The sequence below is a fragment of the Panthera pardus genome, unplaced genomic scaffold (assembly GCF_024362965.1).
Source record: "Panthera pardus isolate Hobbes unplaced genomic scaffold, ASM2436296v1 HiC_scaffold_8, whole genome shotgun sequence".
In the NCBI taxonomy this organism is placed as follows: Eukaryota; Metazoa; Chordata; class Mammalia; order Carnivora; family Felidae; genus Panthera; species Panthera pardus.
In genome coordinates, this window is record NW_026527013.1 from 148,033,978 (window position 1) to 148,054,954 (window position 20,977).

At 38.6% G+C, this 20,977-nt stretch overlaps 1 protein-coding gene and 1 pseudogene across 2 annotated transcripts in view; one reads left to right on the forward strand and one right to left on the reverse strand.

Moving 5' to 3' along the window:
- The window catches only part of CHCHD3 (coiled-coil-helix-coiled-coil-helix domain containing 3), a 279,336-nt gene that overhangs the window by 140,944 nt on the left and 117,415 nt on the right, over positions 1-20,977 (reverse strand). The window lies entirely within an intron of this gene.
- On the forward strand, positions 606-1,195 carry LOC109269019 (60S ribosomal protein L15-like; annotated as a pseudogene).

Genomic DNA, 20,977 nt, shown 5'->3' on the forward strand with positions numbered 1-20,977 from the left:
TAAAGGAAATCTTTCCTCGGAGTATTTCATTTCCCTGTCTCCTTACAGGCAATTGGACAGAAAGTAGTGAAGTGCTTCCAAGTTGTTTTGCTTTATGGATGAATCAAGGCCATCATTAGGAATATTCACCAGGGGCACGTGGGTGGTTCAGTCAGTTAAGCGTCTGACTTCAGCTCAGGTCGTGATCTAACAGCTCATGAGTTCCAGCCCTGCGTCAGGCTCTGTGCTGACAGCTCAGAACCTGGACCTGCTTTGGATTCTGTGTCTCCCTCTCTCTTTGTCCCTTCTCGACTTGTGCTCTGTCTCTCTCTGCCTCTCAAAAATAAATAAACGATAAAAAAAAATTTTAAGGAATATTCACCACTGAAGCACTTTCATACAGTTCTTACTTTCTATATTGTGTCTTTTCCTTCAATATCAAGCAGTTAGCAGTCATTTCTCCCAGGATCACAGTGATGGTTTCCAATTTACAGATTCCATTATTCACTCCAGTCTTGGGATTTGTTGCATCTTCCATGGACTGGTGGAGCAAATAACCAAACATGTTAAGAAATATAGTCGAGCCTTTCCATCTGGCAGAGCCATCAGCTCATAGGAAAGCCAAGATGGGCACCTACATGTACATCCAGAAGCTATGGAGGAAGAAGCCATCCAATGTAATGCATTTTCTTCTCAGAGTGCTCAGCTGCCAATACCACCGGCTCTCTGTGGTGCGTCCCACAGAGGCCCCCCGCCCAGCCTGGCCCAATAAAGAATGAAGACTGGGGTACAAGGCCAAGATTCATGTGCGATGTGGTGGCTGCAAACGCTCAGTGCCTAAGGGTGCAACCTATGGCCAGTTTGTCCATCATGGTGTTAACCAGCTAAAGTTGCCCCAAAGCCTTCTATCTGTTGCAGAGGAGTGAGCTGGACACCACTGTGGGGTTCTGAGAGTCTTGAACTCTTACTGTGTTGAAGAAGATTCCACGTGCAAATTCTTTGAGGTTATACTCATTGATCCATTCCATAAAGCTATCAGAAGAAATCCTGACAGCCAGTAGATCACCAAACCAGTCTATCAGCTCAGGGAGATGTGAGGGCTGACACCTGCAAGCCACAAAAGCCATGGCCTTGGAAAGGGTCACAAGTTCCACTAGACTATTGCTGGTTCTCGCCAAGTGGCATGGAGAAGAAGCAATACTCTCCAGCTCCGCCGTTACCACTAATATAAGTAATGCTTGTAAAATTCTTACCTAAGAAACAATTTAGGTCAAAAAAAAAAAAATACACACACACACACACTCAATAGGCATCAATAGGGCTAGAAATGGGGGCATAAGGAAAAAAGCATACAGTTTTATTATTCTTATTAGTACCCAAATTCAATGAGCAAAGTATTTTGCATTTACCCTGTCAGTTTCCATTTTTAGAGAAGACAGCAGGGGAACTCTTAAGGACCCCAGACTCCACAGGTAAGATCCAGTTCAAACACAACCAGAGAAGCCAATTTCTCAATGACGGATATCCTCTCAAAATAATGTAAAGCTGATGCTTCCCAATCATAAAGGTGGGCCTTACTTTTAGGCGGGCCCATTTTCATCCCTTCTTACATGATTCCATCTGCTAAAGGTATCATGCTCTGTGTGTTCAAACCAAAAAGATTATGATGGGGCAGCAATTCTTTGGATTCTTTCCTCAAATTTGTGACTATATCCAACATAAGAAGTGGCCAATGTCACTACTTACAACACCAGTTCTTACCTTTGTAGTCATCCTCGACGACAGTACTTAAAAGAAGGCACTAGATTCCTTACAACTTCACACGGTGGGAGTGGGGGTGGGGGACTAGCTGCAGTTACTGCTTAGGCATCCCTATCTATGCACCACTCCCGAGGCCATCCTCAGCTACGCTCCCTCTGCTAAGACTCCCTGCTGCTCAGCATAACCACACTTCAGCTCACATCAATGCCTTTCCTTGTCCTCTTCGAAACATCCCCTCTGAGACCATCAGCCACTCATTGGAACAGCTACTCCTAGACTGGGGTTCTTTCTACAGGTGCTCTGCTTGTCTACATAGATTTGTAACTGGAGATTCCATCTCTTCAACCACAGCCTCATTTTCCTCTTTTTATCCTCCTTAACAAACTCTCTCAAACCTTCCACCTTCACCAACCAATTGCCCACCTCCTAGGGACGCCGGGTTCTCCACATTGCTGGGGACACCAAAAATTAGGAATTCAATCCTGTTCCCCTTAATGGCATCACCTCCTCTACTTTTTCTGATTGCGTTTCTGGCAAACCGCTGGGATAGATGGATGGTCAGACAGGGCAGGGATCTAGTCAGGGAGCATGAGGTGTTTATGAAGACAACAGGGCAACGTGGGAAAGCACTAACAACAGCACTTGGATTCCCATGTCCAACTGTGGAATCTCAATATAGATCTCCCAATCCTTGTTAACACTGCCAAACACAACTACGGGAATCGTTATCTACAGAAACGTAACAGGACTACACTGATGAGGTTACAAAGCACATGTCTCATCTCTATGAACTTCCAGAACAAACCTCTGAAGTAACTATGGTCATTTGAAAGATGAGGAAACAGATTCAGGGACACCGGATAGTGGCCGAAATCATTTATTTAATGAGAAGAGCTCGGGAGCAAGTCACCCTGAGTCATCTGACCTCCTCCAGTGTCACCCCCATAACAATTCTAGGCCTATATTTGTTGACAGGGACCATCCAGGAGGCACACACTTGTTTCTAATGAGGTCAAGAGATGCTTGGAGAAGGGAAGGCAGAAAGTCACACAAGGCAGAAGAGGGGAACACTATTACATTCATTAAAAAAATCCTTACAGTGACTTGTTTATCGTCCTTGATAAAGATGAGAACAAGTGTTGAAATAATTTATTTATGATGTATAACAGTTTAATGGAGTATAAAGTAGACTCTCTTTTTTACAGTTAGTGGGGTTCTTAATGTTGCCATATCCAGACTGAGCCTGTATCCTACTCATCCAGACTTTTGACAGAAGCATCAATTTTCTAAATTGTTCTCTAACAACTACAAGAAAGAAAATCACTCTCGGTGTTAATAATTGCAATTCTCTGAAGATACTAAAGAACCCACTATAATTTCACATCGTTGAATCCTGTGGCTTTATACATCAGAAGAATTTTCAGACAGTTTCTCCTGTGTGCTTTTAATATTAAAAGAAGATATCTATATGAAATACATTGAAGAGCTAAAAATGATATGATGGGATCCAGACTAGTATTACAGACTTGAAAGTGCTGTACGACAACATCCATAAAACATGAAGAGAGCAAAACACATCACACAAATGTCCTCTGAAAAAGCAAACAAGTACTTCTCTTTGTTCATAATGACAACAGGAAGAGTCAGCTAAATGAAGTTCACAGGTGAACCTCAATAAATAACAAACTGATGTTATTTATTAATAACAAAACCCACATTACGTATGATGTCTACTGCCAGGCATCTGATTGGCTGCAAGGGTCACAAAACTTCCAGACATGCAAGAGTGATAAACGGTTTAGTAGCAAATAGCGAGAAGAGACTCTAGCAAACAATAAGAGAAGAAAAGAGAAAGGATAAGGAATAAGCATGAATAGATCCTTAAAGAATAAACTACCAAATATCTAAAGTAATATTAGGAGCACAAAAATTTCTATTTACATATACATTCCAAATACTACATGAAGGTATTTCAAGGCACAAAGAATAACCAAGGGTCTCAAGTATGAAAATACTTAATGAAAAGAGACTAACATTCATTGTGAAGAAGAGATGAATTGTATCAATAAAGAAATTTTAAAAATTAATGGCCATGACTAGGGAATTGCCTTGATAAATTTTTTACAGTGTAAATCTACAATAATTTAGATAATGTGATATTAGTTCAAGAATTGGCAAATATAGCAAACAAACAGAATTCAACACCAGAAACAGCCTTAATTCTACATTAGAACTTGGGTATGAAATAGCCAAGATATCTCTGAGGAGAATGGATACATTATTTATTTTAAAAACTGCTACTGGCAAAACTGTCTAGAAAAACTTCATACCATATGCCAAAATAAATACAAGAATGAGTAAAAATTTCACTGTAAAAAACTCAGAACAAAGTAAAAAATAAAATAAAACTAATTAAATCTTACAGACGGACAAACCTTTCTAAGCATATACTCACTATAAAAAGTGATAGATTTGACTTTCTAAAAACTGAAACAAATTTTTTTTAATGTTTACTATTTTGAGGGGGGGGGGGAGCAGAGAGAGGGAGACCCAGAATCCAAAGCAGGCTCCAGGCTCTGAGCTGTCAGCACAGAGCTGGAAGCAGGGTTCAAACTCCCAAACTGTGAGATCATGACCTGAGCTGAATCAGACACTTAACCGACTGAGCCACCCAGGCACCCCATAAACATAAAAATATTTGTAAATCCTGTAAAAAGGTTATGAACGGGCAATTCAAATTAGCAGTGTGTGTATAAAAACAAAAACATTCAAATATACCCTTTGACCCAACAAATTTGCTTCTAGAAATTTATCAAAAAAACAGAAAATACATCATGGATATCTGCAAAGATTTAGCCCACAGGTACATTCTCCTATCTTTGTTGATAAAATTTAATAAAACAGGAACAACATCCAAAAATAAGGAAATGGTCAAATATCCAAACTATACATCCATGAAAAGACTCCCACAGAAAAGTAATAATGGAGAAAAAATATGCACAACCTATTTCTGTATTAAAAGATTTTAAAATAGTAATACAATATGAGCCCTAACCTGTACCCTCCTGCCCCACATGCACACTCCCCAAAAGTTTGTGTGTGTATGTATGCATATGTATGTCTACATATATAATGGCAAAAAACAGGAACCATACATAAAATATGAACAGTAGTTAGTCTTCAGGAGTGGTAGGGTATGGATATCTTGCTTTTTCAATATCATCAGTACAAATTTTTTACAATAAACATTTGGTTTTGTTTTATGTTGATGTAATCATCTATATATTACATAATTGTCTTCCAAAATGGAAGCCTACTCTAAACTTTCTTTTGTTGAACTCACTCCTTATCAAGACAGAGAATTTCTTCATTAACTTTATAGACAGTTCCTGTAACTTAATTCTCTTAGCTTACGAAAATTTGTCAGTTGATTTCCTTGGTTTTCTAGGTACAAAGCCTGCAAATAAGGGACATTTTACTTCCTCTATGTTTTCTCTTCCATTTTTTGCTCTTACCTAACAGTACTGGTTAGTACTTCCAGAACAAAATAAATAATGGACATCCTATGCTGCTCCTGACTTTAATGGGAATGCTTCTTTTAAATCACCATTAGGAATCACAATGGCATCTTGGATTTTAGGGGTTTCTTTCAAAATCAATTTTTAAAAAGGCTCATCTTAAGAGCATACACTGTTGCCTCAAACTAAAAGGAATTAATTAAATATGCACAATAATGTAAAATTAACCTGAAATAACACTTTTCAAATAAGGCATGGTATTCCAGAACTCTATATTTTGTGTCAAAGGAATATAACACAGTAGATTAAATTTCTTCAATACTGTGTGTATATTAACACACACATACACATCTGTCTCTACACAAACGCAAACACACACACAGACACACACACACACACACACACACACACACACACACACACCCCAAAGGGGTTGTCAAGCCCCTAAATGAATTCCTGTATTTTACTGAAAGTTAAAATAATACACATTAGTAAATGACCTCAAACTTCTTTTCTTTAAACGTGATGTAAATGAAGAAAAGGGAAGAGACTGAAAGAAAACATGCAAGAGCAAGCTGGACACATAATGTTAACATGAAGAGTAAACAATCATTCGTCTAACACTCAAAGATGTAAATTCAAGCTGCATTAATAAAATTTGTTTTAAAAGAACTTTCAAAAAGAAAAATTAAGCTGTTTAGATAACTACTGAAGATGCACTAAAATGTAGACCACTGACAGTAGGCACACAAAAAGTGCTCACAATATCTTCTGAATTAAATTTGAAACCACAGGGGCGCCTGGGTGGCGCAGTCGGTTAAGCGTCCGACTTCAGCCAGGTCACGATCTCGCGGTCCGTGAGTTCGAGCCCCGCGTCAGGCTCTGGGCTGATGGCTCGGAGCCTGTAGCCTGTTTCCGACTCTGTGTCTCCCTCTCTCTCTGCCCCTCCCCCGTTCATGCTCTGTCTCTCTCTGTCTGAAAAATAAATAAAAAACGTTGAAAAAAAAAAATTTAAAAAAAAAAAATTTGAAACCACAATCTATGCCAGTCAGCAACTATACTAATAAGCACAGGAGATTCTATGATGCATAATCTTCAGAGGGCAGACTTACAAAGGTCACATAAACATTTTTATGGAAAATGATAAACAGAACCATCTGTATACACCCACTATCCAAAGAGCCACCAGGAATTATAAAATGGGTAAAAATAGGTATTACATCCAACACTGATAAGTTTATACTGATGATTACTATATTTGGTCTTGATAAGATATGTTCAGTTACCCATAGGAGAATAATTTGACTAAAAACTTTGGTTGGCCTTTTTTTGGGGAAAGAAAACAATGAGAAATTCAAGAGTATCTCAATATTTTTGGAATGTACCTGATTTGTTGAAAATCAGCACCAAAGAGGGCCTGGAACAGGGTAGCCACTCATTAAATGTTTTTTGGAATAAAAATCAGCCCATTTTAGAGCCTTATGATTGGAACATCACTTAAAACTCTTCTTGTGACCTTGGTCAGTTTGGCTGAGAGGCTGAGTTCATACTGGACTTTCATGTCATTTAAGGCTTCACTCTGTTGGAAATGCCAAAGGCTAAATTTATTCCAACAGGTCAGAATTAACTCCAAGAATTTAATGACTGATTCCATATTCTAATTTTATAAATATACAGGCAGAGTAAAAATTTGTATATATCAAGCTAAGGTCTAAAGTGAGAGGATTCTGGGGTGCCTGGGTGACTCAGTCGGTTGAGCATCTGACTTTGGCTCAGGTCATGATCTAACTGCTCAGGAGTTCAAGCCCCGCGTCAGTCTCTGTGCTGATAGCTCAGAGCCTGGAGCCTGCTTCAGATTCTGTGTCTCCCTCTCTCTCTGCCCGTCCCCTGCTGGCACTCTGCCTCTCTTTCTGTCTCTGTCTCTCTCAAAAATAAATAACCATTAAAAAAAATTTTTTTAATAAATAAAAGTGATAGGATTCTATTTCAGTGCAAACTTATCTCTCGTATTAGTGTGCTTATAGCCTGATACATATATTTTATTGTATAAATGGATGAGTGAATAAATGAACAAATTAACATTATAATCTGTTTAGATAATGTCTTTAATGAGAAGAAATGTCTGAATTGTATGTTCTTTTGTTTTTTAATGTTCAAATCCACAATAACCTTTATACCACCATCTTAAAACTTTTACCAAGCTATGTTTTATCAGTTGTCTATTCTACAAAAGAATGTACATGAATCAGCATTCACCACTTTTACCCATTCTTGAGACATGAGCTACTGAGTATTTATAAGATAGACCACTCTATTAAAATACTAGAAAATCTAATGAACACTGTTGTTTTTTATATAAAATTAATGTTTTAACACAAGCTGACAAAAAATAACTTAATAAAATAACTTTCTTACTTCACTACTATTAGTGCTTTAAATTTATTATGTAGTATCATAGTTGAAGGCATAATTTTATTAATCAAAAATTAAATGAAACAAACCATGTAGCACAAATAACCAGAAACAAAGGGTACGTTATCTCAATATCTAAGCACGCCTATTTGGCTTTTGTACTAATTTATTTTCCTTCCTGTTTCCTTACCAAAGCAAATTCAATAGTATTTTCACTTTATTTTAAAACTTTACACAAGAAGTTCAGGGAAAGAAAAGAAAAACAAACGAAAAATCTCTGATGGCATTAAGAATGCAAAATAGTTTTGGGCGCCTGGGTGGCTCAGTCAGTTGAGCATCTAAACTTCAGCTCAGGTCATGATGAGTTCGAGCCCCATGTTAGTCTCTGTGCTTACAGCTCAGAGCCTGGAGCCTGCTTCGGATTCTGTGTCTCCCTCTCTCTCTGCCCCTCCCCCACTCGCACTCTGAGTCCCTCAAAAATAAAAATAAATATTAAAAAAATTTTTAAAGAATGCAAAAGTTTCTAAAATTAGAGCCTTAAAAACTTGAGATATCAAGTTCAAAAGAAATAGGGAAATGAGAACCATAGTTTTAAGTTTAAATAAAGACCATTAAGTTTTACATTTAGTAGATACAGAAAGACTCAAATGTTTAGTGTAACTGCTGAGCACTTCAATTTATTTTTGAAAGTTGTATTTTCCAAGCAAAGTAAATTGATAGTGCACTAAGTATATCATTTATTTGACGGTGTTAAAATAATATCATTGCATTTGATAATATGGAACTACATGATGATTATGTTTAAGATAAGCACAAAAACCTGACGGCCAATTTTCAAATGTTAAACTGTAAAAGAAAAAAATCTATCAGGTACCCAATTTATATAATTAAACATTGAGTAAAGTTTGATTTCCTCTGGTGTGTGTCAGTTTAATTACTATATTTCAAATATGACATACAGATGATCAGTAAAAACTCCAAAAGGACTATCATCATAAAATAAAACTGTGACAGTGATCCTCCAAACAGTCACAAAACACAGCCCTTAGGAAAAAGACATAGGGGCAAATCCAAAGGTAAGAGGATAAATAAATACACAAATTTTGTAATGTCATTATCAAATAATAAAACTAATATTTTAAACAAACATACACATCAGGCTGAGAGATCCTATTTTGGAACTTCCTTCCTAGCCTTCCAAAAACTCAAGAAAATTGGTCTAATTACTTTACAGTTACTCCTTGTATCGAATTGAAAATATTATTACAGTTCTATCACCCAATAGCCTTGATTCTAAATGACTTCAGCCTGTTCCCAAAATATCAAATCTATTCTCAGCTGATGAAGATTTATCACTTTGGAGGATATTCAAAGGATGTGCTTTTAAAAGCAATTCTTGGAAGAAGGGAAAAAAAGGAAGAAAAGAAAGAAGGTGGCGGGGCAGGGCAGGGGAGGATGGGGCAAGACTTTGAGCAGGGCAGTTCTAACAGAATCAACACAACAGCTTCAGGGAGGCTCTGTAGAAGGAAGAACACTTACTGTGCGATTTCAGTTTATTTTTAAACAATTCTCATTACATGCCAGTCATACTTCTACAGGCATGAATTGGTTGACAGTGGAGACTCTTCTGTATTTACATGACCAACAATGATACCAAATTCAAGAAGAAAAATTTTCTATGGGAAATCAGTCACTAATGTTCAAATAACATACGTCTACTCAACATAATGCATGAGTGGCTTTTTTACTTCAAGATTTTTTTCCTCCATTTCACAACTGACAATTGACTTTCTCACAGCTAAAACTTTAAAATGGCAAAACAAATTTTGAAGACATTTTCTGTAATTAAAAACGGCTGCTTAGATGCTGAGAGAGAATTTTTCAAGAATAATGTTGCTTTTCACTTTTCCCTTCAAAGACTCAAATGAAAGAGAAATGAGTTGAAATCAAGTGATTAGAATTCCATTTCGTCCATCACCCCTTTTCAAAATTTCTTTAAAGAATCTAAATTTTACTGACAACTTTTTATCACTATAATATCTAGGAAAATAATAGTATTTGGTGTTTTCAAAAGAATATATGTAATCAAAAAGTCAATATGATTTATAATCGCAAAGGAGTTGTCAAGGAATGTTAAATACCTAAATACTTTTTAAATTGGCTTCACATCAGAAAGCTCAAGCAAGTATCAGTCTTGAAGACCTTGTAATTTTGGCAGACTGAGAACTCCTCATAATATCCATCTCACCTTTATCGATAGTTGGGCCTCTGATGTTTAGCTCGGCTCATTATCATGGGGGATTGGCACATAGGGAGAGGGGGTATTTCCTAGCTTCCTTTGATGCTGGATGGGGACTAGTAAGTAAGTTCTGACCAAAGTAGTATCTGTACCTTGCGGGGCTCATCCTAGTCGAGAAGGGATATATCCCTACTTCCCCTCTGCCCCTGACACTGTCCCATTGTATGGAACGTGAAAATGTGCTTTCTTAGACCCTATGGATAAAGACTAACCATAAACATACACTAATATAAAATTTAAAATTGCAAGTTCCATATTTTAGTAAGCCTATACTTATTTGCCTAAGTAGTGTTAACAGTAATTGTTGCAGAATGTAAAAATGTATGTGATATCCTCCAGAAATGGATAATACCTTTTCCCAATTCAGTCAAATGGCTTTAAATTTTAAGTAGTCTCATTTAAAAAAAAAAAAAAACAAATCTAGAACAATGTACAAATGACCTCAAAAAGTATCAATATTTCAAATAAATTTTTAAGAACTCATATCTTAGAGTAATTCAAATAAGTCTTAAGACCTTTGAAAATCAAATTCTTTGATTCTGAAGGACCAAGAAAAGGATACAGAAACAACATGGTCTCCCCAAAAAGGTGTAAGATTTCAGTATAGGTAAGACTACAAAAATCACCCCAGAGGAGGCAGAGAAGAATTCAAACAATATTCAATAAAAGGACTTAAAAGACAGATCCAACTCAGAAGCCCCAGCCCTTCCAATTGTCACCTGCACAAACATGGCCGTATCTGAGTTCCTCCTGGAGGGTCTCAATTTTGCTTTGAGAAATAGGTAACAGGTGCCCAGTCTACTTCACGGTGCTGTTGTAGACATTAAGTATGGAAAAAACATTTTATAAATGGATCCAAAAAATGATCCTTTGCAAATATAAGGAACTATTATTCAAATAGCTATGTGTACATGCTAAAATACATACTGGCTTTCATTTTTAAAAAGTAAAGAAAGTCATTTGTTTAAAAAAAAAAACACGTCACTGTAAATGCATTCATATTTAAAAATCTAATAAAGATCTCCTCTCACCTGCACTTGGCATTTCAGGAAAAAGATGGCTTAATTTGCTGCTCTGAAGATTTCCCCCTCACAACTAAATAAATAACAAGGCTAATATTTACCAGTATTATGTAAAAATGACATACAACCAACAAAACATTTCTCATCTTATAAGATGAGAAAAACATTGATTCCATGATTGATCATAAAACAGAATGTGAAAGACAACCAAAGGACCATCCAAACACAGATCAGAAAGCCTAGGGTGGCAGTAAGGGGGCTAAGAAACCCCACAATTTTTTAAGTTTAGATTTTTATTTAAAAATTTGTTTTGTTAATTATTTTCCAATGTCTGAAAAAATAATTCCCAGATAGTACATTAAGTGCTGTCAATTGTGTTACACTGTATAATATGTTGCTATGTGGTTTCTCCATTTTATCAAAATTACATTTGAGAGAATGAAAACCATTTGTCTACATTTAAAATTCCTCATCTCTACAACTCAATATTTTTCCTTGATGCATTCTAAATGCCCTAGTAGAAATTATTTTGAAAAGAAACCATTAAAGGTATGCTAATGACTCTGAATTGTGACAGATGCTGTGGAAACGGGCCTGTTGGCTGAGGCACAGCACCATTAACTATCTATCATAAAGTACTCTGGACTTGCTCATTTATTACTGCTGCGTTGCTCAAGGGGGGAGAAAAACAGCAAGAGTTTCTCTTTCTGAGGCAAAAATCATAAGCCACTCACTTATTCTAATGTCATGATCCCCACTGTTTGTCTGCATGATAATTAGGAAAATCAGAAGTAATGAAATATTGCTTTAACAACGTGATTGGAATTAAACCATTAAAAAGGCCAAGGAGAAAGTTCCATGTGCTTACTAACTGGTGAGTCTCCAACACTAGACACCCACTGCAGGCAAAACGTATCCTATTTCCTAGGAGTGAATCAAGGTGTGGAATTGCAAGCCTCACAGGGAGGTGCGGGGGGCGGGGGGAGAAGAGAAGAATTAAGGAGGAGGAGTGGAAACGACACATCGTTATTCAGAGAACCTTCCGTTACAACCTGTTAAGAATATTTGTCGATCACCCATTTTGAGAAGAAACACTGACCCAGCTACTGTGGGAATCAAGAAGTAGACCAGTGCGTTTTTACAAAGTGAATGCATGCATGTTAGCTCACTGGATCCTACCAAGAAGGCTATAAAGAAAATACCATGCTGCTTTTGGAAGAGAGGAAACTGAAGCGCAGCTACAAGCAAGGGGACTGACTCAGTGTATCTCAGGCTCATTAGCTGAAGCGCCCAGAGGTCAGGTCTTCAGTCTTTAAGGCCAGTACTCTTTTCTCAAAGACCAAATACGAAAGAAGTGATGTGAAGCGGGGAGGGACGAGAGGTAGGATGGGTGGGGATAGTTTCTTTAAATCTCTACAAAAATATGAAGACTATCACTACTGTACAACATGTTTCAGATAGTTGTTACAGTCACATTACATGGAAGACGCTTGAAAACGGATATGGGCGCCCACGCCTTGGCGCACCCAACGAACAGCCTTGTTCAGCTGACACAAAAGGCTATCCGACCACAGGGCTGCCAGGTACCAACAAGAGGAGGAGAGGGCCTCGTTTCTCTCACCTCCATCAGTTGTTCACAAAGAAGGTTGGACATAAAATCCTGTGTTTTAGACCTCGTGAAGATAAAAAGCTTCTGCACTGCCAAGGAAACAATCAACAAAACTAAAAGGCAACCAACGGAATGGGAAAAGATATTTGCAAATGACATATCGGACAAAGGGCTAGTACCCAAAATCTATAAAGAGCTCACCAAACTCCACACTCGAAAAACAAATAATCCAATGAAGAAATGGGCAGAACACAGGAATAGACCCTTCTCTAAAGAAGACATCCGGATGGCCAACGGGCACATGAAAAGATGCTCGACGTTGCTCCTCATCAGGGAAATACAAATCAAAACCACACTCAGGTACCACCTCACGCCAGTCAGAGTGGCTAAAATGAACAAATCAGGAGACTATAGATGCTGGCGAGGATGTGGAGAAACGGGAACCTGCTTGCACTGCTGGTGGGAATGCAAACTGGTGCAACTGCTCTGGAAAACAGTGTGGAGGTTCCTCAAAAAATTAAAAATAGACCTACCCTATGAACCAGCAATAGCACTGCTAGGAATTTACCCAAGGGATACAGGAGTGCTGATGCATACGGGCACTTGTACCCCAATGTTTATAGCAGCACTTTCAACAATAGCCAAATTATGGAAAGAGCCTAAATGTCTATCAACCGATGAATGGATAAAGAAATTGTAGTTTATATACACAATGGAGTACTACGTGGCAATGAGAAAGAATGAAATATGGCCTTTTGTAGCAATGTGGCTGGAACTGGAGAGTGTGATGCTAAGCGAAATAAGTCATACAGAGAAAGACAGATACCGTATGTTTTCACTCTTATGTGGATCCTGAGAAACTTAACAGAAGACCATGGGGGAGGGGAAGGAAAAAAAAAAAAAGGGAGGGAGCCAAAACATAAGAGACTCTTAAAAAACTGAGAACAAACTGAGGGTTGATGGGGGGTGGGAGGGAGGGGAGGGTGGGTGATGGGTATTGAGGAGGGCACCTTTTGGGATGAGCACTGGGTGTTGTATGGAAACCAATTTGACAATAAATTTCATATATTGAAAAAAAATTAAATAAATAAATAAATAAATAAATAAATACTGAGAACAAACTGAGGGTTGATGGGGGGTGGGAGGGAGGGGAGGGTGGGTGATGAGTACTGAGGAAGGCACCTTTTGGGATGAGCACTGGGTGTTGTATGGAAACCAATTTGACAATAAATTTCATATTTAATTTCATATTTTAAAAATTTATTTTTTAAAAAAATAAAATAAAATAAATAAAATAAAATAAAATAAAATAAAATAAAATAAAATAAAATAAAATAAAATCCTGTGTTTTAAAAATGCACTTGCCCAGGTCCCACCCTGTAACTACCAGTCCACTCAGGCATTTATGTTTTTTACTAGCTTGACAGGGGACATGAGTGACCAGCCAGGCTTGGGAATCCTAGAGTCACAGCCCTTTCTACTGTACCTCCACACACACTTGGTAGAGAAAAAGAGGTCGGAACAAAATTCACAGCTTTAAAAGTAAGCTACAGATTTTATAAGAGTTAAGTGAAGGGCAGAAAATGTAGTAAAGAATTAAACAATAAACAATCCTGTCCAGGAAGGTAATACCAAGCCTGAGAGATTTTTAACTACAGAAAAGGAAAGCACTCAAGACAGCCCTAAATGGATGGATGAGAAGTTCACTTTAACAGAGACAGACTACAATTAGCTCACACCATATAGTGTTTGCTGAGCAAAGGTGCTTGACAAAAGGTGTTATGACACCCCAAGCTCAAGTCTGTATTAACGATTTGCCATTGAAGTCCAAATTATAGACTGTAGTAAAACCAAATGCTCATTACCTGCAGAAAGATTCTAAGTGTCTCCCTTTTCATGGGAGTTGCCCCCTGGCATTCAAGAATAATGATAACCAGGGAGGTGGCAATAAAATACTGCACCTAAAGACCTTTGAAGTGTTCTAAAGAGGTGTTAACTTACGGTCATCTATAAAGTAGAAGTCAATGTGTCCATTATTTACTTATTCTAGAACCACATGGTAATAAATTCAATATTATTCAATACCTGAATTAATAATACCAATAGCTACATAGTCTACCCAGTGAAAAGGACTGTTTAAATAGCAAGTGCTTCATTTATATGTAAAAGCCCATGAATTAATGTCATCTGGACCCTTCATCAAGGACATCTGTCAGTGACACCTAGTCTATAAAAGAACCTTATAGAGTCTTCTACTCTACGTAACTTTTAGCAAACTTACTAAGTGATTATAACCTTCTCAAGTGCTTTGAGTTTAATATATTGCCAGGAGGTGTTCAAGTTTAATGGAGACTCTAAAGATACCAACCACAGCATGTAGGAACAGGGCCCTGTCACCTACTGGCCTCAGGGGTAGTGCCCCCCCCCTCCCCCAGCTAGGTTCCCATGTCCTCTTAGATGAATGCAGCAAGGAGCATCACCCATGGTCATCCTCCACCTAACAGAACAGTCATCTCGCTGACCATAGCAGCCCAGAATGGGCATGAATTGCCATTATACCAAGATTTGGACTACTGAACGACCCAAAGGAGCCCCATCACGGCTGACTCTCCCTGGCCCAACTCTGCCTATTCAGATTGATTTCCTTCTGATAGCTAGCTAGCCGGCTGGAAGGTTGCAACAGGGCTGCTCAGCTACTGATACCTATTGTGGATAGGAGAAACTCCATTCAGTGAGCATAAGTGGGCTCCTACTGAGTGTAAAACTCTGTGTGAAAATGCAAGCATAGAGGGCAGGGTTCTCATCTGCCCTTCCCACCTCTACGATGGAACTGACATTCTAAAATGAGAGATGAACACACACTTGACCAGACCATACTTTACTCCAACAGGGAGTAAAGGTTATGAGTAGGGAGACCACATGTTCTGGTTTCCCTGGGATGTCCCAGTTCAAGTGTACTGTCCTCATATAATTAATTAATAGTGCCTCCTTCCGCTTTCCCTGTTTAGATGATAAATTATAGGGTGGCCCTATTAATAAAAGAGCTATGAACAAAAGGTTTTAGAAATACAGAAAGACTGTGAATCATTTCTGAATTAGGAAATCAGGAAGGCTTTATAAAAGAGGTATTTATGCTGTACTTTGAAATGAAAGGCAAAATTTAAACGAGGGGACTCAGAGATAGGCGGAAAAGCAGAGGACAACATTGCAGGCAGAAGGACCAGCCTGAGTACGATACAAGAAGCAAGGCACATCTGCTGCTTCTGAACCACTTACTAGTTGAACTACCTTATTTTGTAAATGGCAGTCCATATTATGGCTACTCTAAGTGTCCTGAGAGCAAGGATCCTGCTCAATCTGTGCTCCTCCAGCTCCGGACACAGCACCTACACAGAGGAGGTATACAACACCTACCGGTTAATAATTACGTGTTGCGATTCAACTGAATGAAGTGGGGCACGCACCATCACATTACCCTGCCATATTACACAGCTCTGGCTACAACCCTAGCACTTTTGGCTGGCCCTGTAGTTTAGGAGAACATACAGGAGACTGCGGGGCCTAGAGAACCCATACCTCTGTGGAGACAGGGTCAGAGGTTATCGTGAGGCAACATCCAGGGACACATTACTGAGAAATGGCTGAAAGGTGAAAGCAAATGACAGTGCCAACATGATGTCACCTTAGCCCTCCCTTGTGCCACCTTTTGCATCTCAACAAAATAGGGACTCTGCCATGCTCAGAAACAAGAGGAGCCTTCACCTGCAGGCCCAACTGCATACCAGGTAGAGTTCTCAACAGTCCATGAAGTCCTGCCCAGAAAGGCCAAAAGGCTAGAAGCAGCCCTTAAGACCAAAGAATGAGATCCCCCAGGGAGAAGGATTTCTGCCTCCAGACTGCCACATCAACACTCCCCTGGGTCTCCAGTCTGCCTCCCCCGCCCTGAACATTCTGGTTTATACCTTTTTCCTTTGTTTTATTTCTTAAATTCCACATATGAGTGAAATCATATGGTATTTGTCTTCTCTAACTTGTTTTGCTAGCATTATACTCTCTAGATCCATCCATGTCATAACAAATGGCAAAATATCATTCTTTTTGTGGCTGAATAATATTCCACCATATATATAAATAAATACAGAAGTGAGATTACTGGACTATAGGGTAGTTCTATTTTTAATTTTTTGAGGAACCTCCATACTGTTTTCCACAATGGCTGCACCAGTTTGCATTCCCACCAACAGTGCATGAGGGTTCTTTTTCTCCACATCCTTAACAACACTTGTTTCTTGAATTCTTAATTTTAGCCATTCTGACGGGTGTGAGGGGATATCTCATTGTGGTTTTGATTTGCATTTCCCTGATGATGAGTAATGTTAAGCATCTTTTCATGTGTCTGTTGGCCATCTGGATGTCTTCTTGGGAGAATGTCTATTTAGGCCTTTAGTCCATTTCTTACTTGCATTTTTTTTTTTTTGGTGTTGAGTGGTATAAGTTGATTATATATTTTGGATACTCACCCTTTATCAGATTAGTCATTTGCAAATATCTTACCCCATTCAGTAAGTTATCTTTTAGTTTTGTTGGTTCTGCTGTGCAGAAGCTTTCTGATGTAGTACCAATAGTTTATTTGCCTCAGGAAACATATATCTAGACAGATGTTGTTACAGACATATATCTACACAGATGTTGTTACAGATGATGTCAGAGAAATTACTGCCTGTGTTCTCATACAGGATTTTATGGTTTCAGGTCTCACAGTTAGGTCTGTAATCCATTTTGAGTTTATTTTTGTGTATGGTTATAAGGAAGTGGTCCAGTTTCATTCTTTTGTCTATGGCTGTCCAGTTTTCCCAGCACCATTTGTTGAAGAGACTGTCTTCCTCTCATTGCATATTCTCACCTCCTCTGTTAAAGATTAATTGACCATGTAATCATGGTTTGATTTCTGGGCTTTCTATTCTGTTCCATTGATCTATGTGTCTATTTTTGTGCCAGTACCATATTGTTTTGAGGACTACAGCTTTGTAATATAACTTGAAGTCTGGAATTGTGATGCCTCCAGCTTTGTTGTTCTTTTTCAGGATTGTTTTGGCTATTCAGCAACTTTTGTGGTTCCATACAAATTTTAGCGTTGTTTTCTCTAGTTCTGTGAAAAATTGTGTTGTTATTTTCACAGGGATTGCATTAAATCTGTAGATTGCTTTGGGTAGTATAGACATTTTAACAATATTTGTTCTTCTGATCCGTGATCATGCAATGGCTTTCCGTTTATGCCATCTTCAATTTCTTTCATCCATGTTTTAGTTTCCAGAGTACAGGTCTTTCACCTCTTTTGGTTAAATTTATTTCTAGGTATTTTAAGTGTGGTGCAGTTTTTAAACATGTTTTCAAAAACAATGTCATCTGACCCAATTATCAAAGTTGTTCAAACTCAAACATAAAAGTAAAAATTCCCTGAATGACAACACACTCCATAGATACAAGGTGGCACGCACGTGCACACACGATCAAGAGGCCGAATTACAGCATGAAATACGGAGTTCACTATTTTTATTCCTTTTTGGTTAACTCCTCTCTTTCCCTAATCTGCAAGTATTTCAGGCCTCAGCATTAAGCATGATATATACCAATTAGTCCTACCAACATGTAAAGGCCATTAGGGAAGGGATTTCTCTTTTTGTATGTTTTGATATATCCCCAGTATATAGACTACAGTGCAGAGCACAGAGTAGGCTCTCAATAAATAATTCTTGAATAAAGAGAAATGCAGATGGAACACATATACCTACAGACAGATCTACATATGAGATAAAGAAAACGTTCACTCTTGATCAACCCATGAGCATTGGTTGTGATAGGCAAGTTATGTTTTAAATTGTAAGAGCTTTATAAAAATTCCACATGAGTACAATAAAATGTCGTTATAATCATGGAATGAGGTCTATCAATGATCATTATTCAATTACCATATATCTGCCTCTGTTCAAGGTAAAACAGAAGCCAGTGACATTTATTCACTACCAAAGTCGTTCTAACGGTGGCCTTGAATAACCGACAAATAATATGGACCTTTCCCCCATTATTTAAGAGTGACTAGGGCATAAGGTACCTGTTTCATAGTCTAGGAAGTTATATTCATCTTTGTCATTTAAGAGACTTACGTCTCTTAAATGAGGAGGTAGGCAAATGGGCCACTTAGAAAACCACCACATAAGGAGGAGAGACAGAGGTTACTGGGTGGCTCAGGTGGTTAAGCATCTAGCTCTTGATTTTGGCTTAGGTCATAATCTCACAGTTCGTGAGATCGAGCCCCAATCGAGTTCTGCAATGACAGCTCGGAGTATGCTAGGGATTCTGATTCTCTCTCTCTCTCTCTCTCTCTCTCTTACTCTATCCCTCCCTGACTTGCATGCACATGCTCACTTGCTCTCTCTCTCTCAAAATAAATAAAAATTTTTAAAAAATAAATAAAATAAAGGAGAGACAGAAGAGGTGATACAAAGATAAACGTGCATTCCCCTAGCTCTGTTGAAGAGTGATCTATCCTGGCCTTCTTATTCTCTGGCCTGCAATCTTCACAGCCTACCTGGAAATCACCACTGAAGATGATGAAAAACATCCCAGACAGGAAAACTAGAGATAGTGGAAACTGAGCTCACTGTCACTTTATCCCTAAGAGGCCTGGGCCTCTTTCTTCACAAATAGGAGGTTAGGTAGGGTGATTTCTATAGTTTCTTTAAGTTGTAACAAGAAGTACAGTGATCGTGCGAGACAATTTCACCTCTATCTGCACCAAGGCTGACTGGCCACTAAGACCGGGGGAAGGAAGGAGACAGAGCGCCATACAGCAGGTTCTAGGCAAAAGTGTGCAGTGGGCTGCAGCTCTGAATTGATGAGGCTCTCCCATCACAGGGCATGCCTTGCCGAGCACATCTCTCAATTTCCTTTCTTCAGGGACATGGCACAAGGGCTATTAACAGGACTGGCATCAGGATACCTGTCAAAGGCCCCAGGTGAGGAATTAATTACCTGGGTGAACTTACTATTGCACGTTTCAAAATCCAGTTTGCTGACCGCCTCGGAAGTTTACAGAGACTTACAAATGAACTAAAAGGCCAAATTATCGCTTTCAAGTAAGAATTACGTCTGCCAAAAAGAACACACATGTGGGACCTCTGGCCAAGGCATGCTCTTTCTGCAGGCCATCTATGTGGACACTGGAAAGTTACCTGAAAAGCTTTATGACCTGGAAGTGTGCTGGCATGATGCTATGACAGCTTGCTCGAAGTATCTCCACAAAAGGCAGGCATCCACCAGCACCAGACAAATGCAGACCAGGGCTGGGGTGGGAAGGACACAGCTTTTCTTGTCTTTTTGAGTCTTCTCTTTCCTTCCATTTATAGAACTCTTTCAAAAGCAATTCGTTAGGGGAGCCTGGGTGGCTCAGTCGGTTAAGCATCCGACTTCGGCTCAGGTCACAATCTCACGGTCCATGAGTTCGAGCCCCACGTCGGGCTCTGTGCTGACGGCTCGGAGCCTGGAACCTGCTTCTGATTCTGTGTCTCCCACTCTCTCTGCCCCTCCCCCACTCATGCTCTGTCTCTCTCTGTCTCAAAAATAAATAAACATTAAAAAAAAAGCAGTTCATTAATGACTGAAGAGATCTTTTTTAAAAAACTGTATATAATAAACACATACTCAATTCAGAGAATCAGATAAACACAAAAAGTGTTTTAAAAATAGAAAAAATCAAAAAGAAAATATCCTATAGCAAGCTGTCTGCGCAGATACAGATTAGAAAGAGCATGAGGACTTGTATGGTATTAAATATCATATTGTAAACATGTCCCATGATATTAAAGATCTTTTGAAACTTTATTTTGAAGACTGAAAAATAAAAATTGACACATTCTTTCTTTAGACATGTTAATGTATTCCATCAGTGACAAGCAAGTTTTACTCTACAGTCACTCAAAATATGTTCTGAACTTTATTATAAGACAACTAACTATTCCTCCTTTATTTCTAAGCTACTATACTGCAGTCTCTAACTACAGAAAAGACCTCCTAAAATGAAAGCATCCCATCCTTAGAAACTTTAAGCTTTATAAGATCTCCAGACTGACAAGGTGGCGATATGACAAACGCCTCATCACGACAGCTGGGAGAGGAGGAGGAGTGCCCCTATCCCAGATATCAACTAGCATCCTTTTTCCCAGGCATCACACGTGCATATCAACGGTAGTCTTGCCAAAGTAAACACCCCCGCACTTTCCTCCCTTGCTTCTATCTGGAGAGAGAGAGAAATAAGAGGGAGAAACAGAGAAGAGGGTAAGGCCATGCCAAGTCAATGAAAAGTATATTTTGTAGACAT